The 7282-nt window shown below is 47.7% G+C and overlaps 1 protein-coding gene across 5 annotated transcripts in view; it reads left to right on the top strand.

Annotated features, from left to right (window-relative positions):
* Nucleotides 1-924: 924 nt before the first annotated feature.
* TMEM150C (transmembrane protein 150C) overlaps nucleotides 925-7282 on the top strand; it is a 42714-nt gene continuing 36356 nt past the window's right edge. For 3 of the 5 annotated variants that reach the window (XM_074950485.1, XM_074950482.1, XM_074950481.1), the window contains exons 1-2: nucleotides 925-1071; nucleotides 2321-2419. The gene's annotated coding sequence lies outside the window, so the exon portion shown is untranslated. Of the gene's footprint in view, nucleotides 1072-2320; nucleotides 2420-3714; nucleotides 3924-7282 lie in introns of all 5 variants that reach the window. The other 2 variants (XM_074950486.1, XM_074950484.1) reach the window with 1 other exon arrangement.

Below are 7282 nucleotides of genomic sequence, written 5' to 3'. Positions count from 1 at the left end.
AACACGCTGCACTGTGGCTGTTCTGCACCACCATGACAGCCCCTAAAGGGCTGTCACAAGCCAGTACAGCCCTCAGTCAGAGGGATCAGTAGTGGGCTGAAGGCAGGACAAAAAGGTCAACCATGTGAGAGGGAGCTGTTTTTCTGACAACAGGGCCAGATGTGCTGATAATCTTCTTGGAGGTACAGTGGAATTACCTGGGTGTTGATTTGCTCTTTCTGCCATCTATGCTCCACGTAAACAAGCCTTATGTAAATAGCAGAAGTAAATTAACGTAGTTAACATTGCTGTGGCTCTGTGTTGCTAACTTCTATCGAAAAAGAACCACGGCAGGCAAAAACTGCTGCTCCTTGCAAAGGCACACCAGGACTTCAAAAACTGGGGCAGAGGGGCGCCAGGCGGGGTTAGGGTGACCAGACAGCAAGTGTGCAAAATCGGGAAAAAGATCCACAAATCTGGACTGTCCCTATAAAATCAGGACAGCGGGTCCCCCGAGGCGGGCTGCCTGCTGGGGTGATGGCTCCCCTCGCCCTCTGTGGCCCCCAGGGCCGCTCTTAGGCTTGCACGCCTGCATTTCTGGGGGACCTGAAAGTTTGGGGCGCCACAGGGACAGGAGGAGGCTGGCTCCCGCACACCCAGCGTGTACTGCAGCCTTCCTAGGCGGGGGCGCGGCTCGGTGTCCTTGGCGGCCTCGCCCGGGGTGCGAGCCCTCGTCCTTCGGCGCACGTGGCGTCCAGCCGCATGACCGCGGGCCTCACCCGTGTAAGCTGGTTTCCATAAAGGGGCCCGTTTCCCAGTCCCCTCAGCGGATGGGGGGGGGGGTTTGCTGAGAGCAAGGCGGGCTTCAGGGCGCTGGTTTAACCCCCCCTGCTCCGGGGTGGCTCCCCCAGCCCGGCTCAGGGCGGGCTCCCCGGAGGAGGAGGGCGGCTCCGGCTGAGGGAGGAGGAGCCCGCTCGCTTTGTCTGGGGGGGCCGCCGGGGCAAATCCCGCCCCTTCCTGAGGGAAACCCGCCCGCCGCTGCCCCGCTGCCGGAGCCGCCGCCCGCCCGCCGCGCTCCGGACCTGGCAGCAGGTAGGTGACTGGCTGCTCCCCGGCCTCGCTGCACCGCCGCGGGCTCTGCAGGGCGGCCTGTGCCCGGGAGCGGAGCCCGGCTGCCCCAGCCCCTCGGGCTTGTCATGCGCGGGCGGCGCCTCTTTGCTGTATTCGGGGCTCAGGAGGTGCCCCCCCCCGCCCCCTCGCTAGGATCTCGGTGTGTGTCCCCCCGCCGCCCCCAGCGACTGCCTGTGTCCTTCCTCCTGTGCAGCCCCCTGCCGCCCCAGTGCGCTCTGCTGCCCGCTGCCGCAGCGCTGGCCAGCCCTCGGCCATGTTCGCTCCCGCCCGGATCCCTCTTCCCCCTCGGGGCCGCCTGTGGCGGGTGGGTCTCATGGCTGGGGAAGGCGGCCTGAGAAGGAGCTGGGTGTCCAGGGTGGGAAGAAGGATATCTTCTTTACCCCCTGCTTCTAGCAGACCAGCTGCCAAAGCAGACAGATTGTAACGCTACAAGCTGCTAGGATTTCAACCAGGCGCTTTCTCCTCCCATCATTTAGCTCCTCGGTTTTACCTTTAAAAATGTGGATTGTGTAAAATTGTTACTGACCGGGACATTGGCAGATGCATGGAGAATGTATCTTGTTCTGTTCCCATACTGTTACAGTGATAGGTCTTGGGGGTCAGTTATAATAGCCCACCCTCATCCCATGCATCCACACCTTTTTAAAAGGTTAAATGGGAAATATTGCCACACCAGAGTGCCCATCGACTCATCAAAGAGTCTTCTTTGTCCACTGGCTGGTTAAGCCCAGGGATCTGCATTAAATTGGGAGGGGAAGCCATTGGGATGTAGATTTCCAATGGAAATGTGGTTGATTTTTATCACAGTAACATCTGAAGACTCTTTGTTTCATTGTGCTGTGCAAACACACACAGTCGGAAAGCTTACAATGAAAACAAGGATAAGGTGCAAGAGGGGAGGTGGCAGGGTGGGGAAGGCCAGGTGATTTGGCACACAAGGCTGCATGTGTTAGTAGCAGAACATACAGTTTCGAGGCTTCAGTGTGAATTTTAGTTAAATTAGTGGAGAAGAGAGAGATATGAGTCATTAAAGCCCCGATCCTGCAAGTTGTTCCATGTGAGACTCGTGCAAAATCTTATTGAGGTTTTGTGTAGGTGCTGAAACCTGCCTGTGGGGAACAGCTTCCAGGATCAGGGTCTAGGAAACCACCTGCTTATGCCATTATCTTACTGTATGTTATCCTGCATTAATTTGCTCTTATGTGTTTAGGTGTTGCAACTGATAAATGGTCCTCTATCGGGGAGGCTGAGAGCAAGAGGTGATCCTACATATAGCACCATATATGCTGCAATATTTGTACACATCAAGGTGAGATGACAGTGCATTTCTTGGTACACTCTACATTAAGACAGATGCTAATTTGATTAATCCTGTTCTATCGTGCTGTTGGAGCTACCTGACAAAGAAGATATATGGCATTCAGTGTAAAAAGTGGACCCAGAGTTTCCCCCAGGGATCTAGATGTTTATCTCCATATAACGAATTGTCCATAAAATTCTCCATAAAAAATTCTCCATAAAAAGTGGAAGTGCAATCTCCAGGCCCCCACACTCGCTCCCCTGTGGCAGCCTCTCTGCTAGGCTTTATTTGAAAGGGTTGGGAAGGATTTGGTGGGGCAGGGCTAGGAGCTCGGAAGTAGCTGTGCTTGGAGATAATGTATCTAGTGGACTGCCTTCCCCTTTTTCCCCAAGATCTGGGTGTGAATAAGTATCTAGATACACTGATGATTTTATCACTTCCTTCCAGATTTGGGGTGGAATGTCCTTTTCCCACAGGGATGTGGGGTTTGGATGCTTGACACTCATCCTCTCCCCTTACAAACTATCATTTGTCTTCCTCTACCCCCCTAGCTTTGAGGGGGTGGCTTTCAGAGAATTCCATGTGGTGAACCACATCAAGCAATCCCATTATCCCTTGAACCCACTCCTTTTGGTTTCTCAGGGCAGGGTGGGATCTGGCCTTGAAACCATAGAAAAGAGCCAGACTAACTGATAAATTTAATAAATTTATAATAATAATAATAAATTTACCTCAGTAGAGGTCGCTGATATGACCTTTTCATCCAAAGGTATGACATAAGCTTTAGCTCTTGCTCATAGCCCAGAGTTTACATCTCATCATGTATTCAGAATCCTCAAGTTATCAATGTTATGCTTTTCCATGCTTATGGTTCCTTCTGTCTGGTTTTGATTTTGATTAACAAAAGGTTCTACTGCAAGAGATTTAAAAACATTATCTAACTAGCATTTGTGCCAGCATATTGTTACAACAATATAGGTATAAAGGGAATTTGTAATAATGGCTTGTTTTTGGAGAAAATGTATATAAGAAGCTTAAAAATGCATATTTATGAGAATGCCTGTAACAATTTATTTAAAGGGATGGTAGCAGCTTATTTTTATACTGGTGTAATGGATTAGATAATGAGGCCTTATATTTTGTGAACAAATATTAATTATGTTCTTGTTAACCTCCTAGATTATTAGAAGCAAAAGAATTTTTAAAAGTTTGTTGTTTATATTCTGTGTTTATTTTTAGTGTTGCTCAGTTGGGACTGTGAAAATCAATGAAATCAGTTTCACTTTGTTTTGTTTCACTATAAGGTCCTTTAGACCTGCAATGTTTTTGTTTCCAACACTGCATGGGAATGTGTACTTGTGTAAACACAACTGTGGCAGAGCCAGGGGTTGAGCAGTGAGCACCTCCTGCACATTGGAAAGTTGGCACCTGTAGCTCCAGCCCCGGAATTGGTGCCTATACAAGGAGCCGCATATTAACTTCTGAAGAGCCGCATGTGACTCTGGAGCCACAGGTTGGTCACCCCTGCAGTAACCTGTTAAAACTGGGGAGGTGCAGACCCATTCCACAGACAGGTTGATCCAGTGTGTAAGCTGTGCTGTCTGTAGGTGTGAAGTTGCTTGGGTAGCAGGAATGCTTGTAAATGAGGGTGGGCTCCTGGGCAGCACTGCTCCCTATTCTGGGGACGGCATTACACCAGTGATAAGGCTGTAATACCTCCCCAATGTAACTACAATGGGAGAAATAGAGACAGACCCACACCTTGGCCAGTACTGCTCAGAAATAATCAGATGGCCTGCCTTGTAGCAGGAGAGGCGCTGTGAAAGGAGCAGAAGCATGGGAGACTCCTGCCCTTGCCACAACAATGGTGGAGAGGGGGTGGTGCTCCTGTCTCAGATTTCCTGAGCTGCTGATGGACCATTCTTGGAGGGTAGTTCCTCCTCTGCACTGAATGCAACAGGGTCCATGTGCCACATGGTAGCTGATAGGAAAGCAAGGTAACAAAGCAGTGAGGGAAAGGAAAACCAGCGCTGTTCTGTGCATTCAAGCCACATGTTGGTTGATGCTAAAATGTGGTTCCAGCAGTAAGGGAACACCTAAAAGACGTGTTTTAGCCAGGGATGATGTTACAGCCCTGTTCATTGATGCCTGTTCTTCTTGCCTTTGAAGCTCTTCATAATTCCGCCTCACCTACCCCACTTTGCTCACCTCCATCCAAACTCCCCTCCTTACCATCCCATTTGTTTCCCCCCAGTTCCTTATTTGGTGCCGTCTCCAATGTTTCGGATAGCTTCCCGGCTAATCTGACACATTCTCTTTCTCTCTGCTTTCAGACAACTACTTAACCCCATTCTCTGTACATTCTGTTTTGTCTTTGCTTGTGTCTGTAGATTGCTAATGCTTCTAGGCAGGGATATGAGCAGTATATAAACCACCTATGTTTATCAAGCTATATGTACTTATTTATAGAGCTGTATACATTTGTGAATAATGATCAGAATCATCAGGGATGTTATAAGCACACACAAATTCCCATTCTCTCGCCGTCTCTAATTATATACACATTAAGGGGGGAAGCCAAAAAACCCTCTTCTCTCAAGGTCCGTAGTGACATTCCTTCTGCAAAGAAGTGATAAATGGGTCAGTCCTCAGAACCCCTCGCTGCAGCTCCTATGCTGCCTAGAGGAATTGCTGGCAGAGCAATACAGTGGGCTCCAGAGGCTGAGTCCACTGCCTCTACCCTACTGCAGGCCAGTGCAGTGAGCAAATCTTTCTTGGTAGTGAAGACTGTTAATCATAGGTGCAGAACTCCTAATTTCAAAGTGATACTGTCACTTTCGGTTGTTATGAATTGGCCTCACTTGAGCAGGATATCGGATAGAAGCACTTGGATTCTTTCCGTCCTGTTTTATTTTCAAAATAATGATTGCTGTTTTGACAAACGTTAAAATAATTCCAGCCTCTGCAGAGGGCAACAGGGCAAGGGCTAACTTGTGTACTGTGTGCTGCCTCGTGGGTTTTGGCTAGGCAGCAGGGAGAGCTAGTTTTGAAGAAAAGGAAAAAAAAAAAAAAAAACCCACTAGAAATGGGAAAGTATAATACCTTTCCCAAATGGCTTTTCTGTGGCAGGAAAATATTCACACCTAGTCCGTAGAAGCAATAGGAATCACAGATGGTGTTTACGGGTCTGGTTGTGGGACAGAAAACTAAATATTTGAATGCAGAAATCAAAGGAGAAAACTCTATGTGGGACTGTTTCAGTGGCCAGGTTAGCATAGGATGAAGGCAAATTAAATGAAAATATGGGACTTCCCTGCTAATATCTCTGTATTTAAACAGCATCTTTCATCTCTAAGAACTTTAAAATTTAAAGTTTAAATTTAATGTTCCACATATATGTGCTCGTACGAGAATTGCTTAAATGCCACCTGGGAGGTGGAGTGTAGCAGCTACTGAATGGTTCATATCAGTCTAAGATAGGAAATGAAGATTATCATATCCAGTTGAAACGCCCAGTGGATTTCAGAGAAGCAATATAAAGCTGTGTAAACTGGAATTTGACCAGAGCTAACATTTCTTCTTGAACAAAAAGTTCCATGGGTTTTGCAGTGACTGCAAATGGCAAGGATCCATCTTAAAGATGGTCCCTTCTGCAGTATAGTGCATTCAAACACTTAGTTCCAACCAAGCCAGTCTCCTGACACAAGGGGAAAGATTGTATGTCATGTTTTTGTAGCCATGTTGGTCCCAGGATCTTAGAGAGACAAGGTAGGCGAGGTAATCAATCTCCTTTATTGGACCAATTTCTACGTCCGTCACCAACAGAAGTTGGTCGAATGAAAGACAATACCTCACCCACCTTGTCTCTCAAGGGAATTGAGTTCCACCTGCTGAGTCACCAGCACTTTACAACATCCTTCATTTTGCATGAGTGTCACCCATCCACATACATACTAGGCCCCCAGCCTTGCTTAGCTCACAAGATCTGATACGAGCACAACCGTCGGAGGCCCCAATGCACACACTTGTGATGGCTAGGCCAGCACTGTCGCACGCTTTATTTAGATTTGTTTTGTGCCGTATTTGGTTTAATCTGCACACCAGCTGTCTCTGATTGGAAAAGGATGTTGGCGCAAGTTTTAGTACCTAAAAGAACAAAAGATAGGAATGTTATTGGGGAGGCATGAATTGGCTTCTCTGTTAAGTGGAACTCCCCTACAAAGAGAATGTGGGGTGGTAGTGACATAAAAGTGAGGCCCCTTCTGAAACACAGGTTTCAAACTCTTGTGTGAATATCCTGATACTCCAGTCACTTCTCTTAAGCCTGTTTTGACTCTGATCCCAGATCTCAATTAGAGCCTGTTAGAACCAGCTGCATCTTTTAAATTGTTCCCAAAGAGTATTTGATGCCCCCTCGTGGTCATCACCAGTAAATGTACAGATGATGTTATGAAATAATACTGTTATACAGCCTCTTTCATCTGAATGCGTTTACCAATTACTGTATGTACGCACATGCAGCATCACTGAAATAGTGCCCCGGCCAGCCAGTATACAACCTTGTTAGGGAGGGAAAAACTTACTAAGGACACTAGGGCAAATTGCTTGCTCTTATTAAAATCCCCATTTGACATTTAGGTCAAATGTGTGTGCTTTGTGCTGGTCTAACTCTGCACTCATTGAAGTCAATGGGAGCAGAGTTAAAAGTGCTTTGGAAAATATCACCCCTAATGTCCAGAGCAGACAGGGTTTTTAAGGTTACATGTGAAAGATTCCTCCACCCCGCACCTCACCTGGAATTCAGCTCTGTTGCTTCAGAAGGGAGGCGCTGAGTTTACCTGGGTGGGAGCTAAGCTGGTGGTTCTGGGGAGA

The sequence above is a fragment of the Natator depressus genome, chromosome 4 (genome assembly GCF_965152275.1).
Source record: "Natator depressus isolate rNatDep1 chromosome 4, rNatDep2.hap1, whole genome shotgun sequence".
Classification (NCBI taxonomy): Eukaryota; Metazoa; Chordata; order Testudines; family Cheloniidae; genus Natator; species Natator depressus.
Note: the sequence above shows the minus strand (reverse complement) of the source record. Positions and strands in the feature narration are given on the sequence as shown.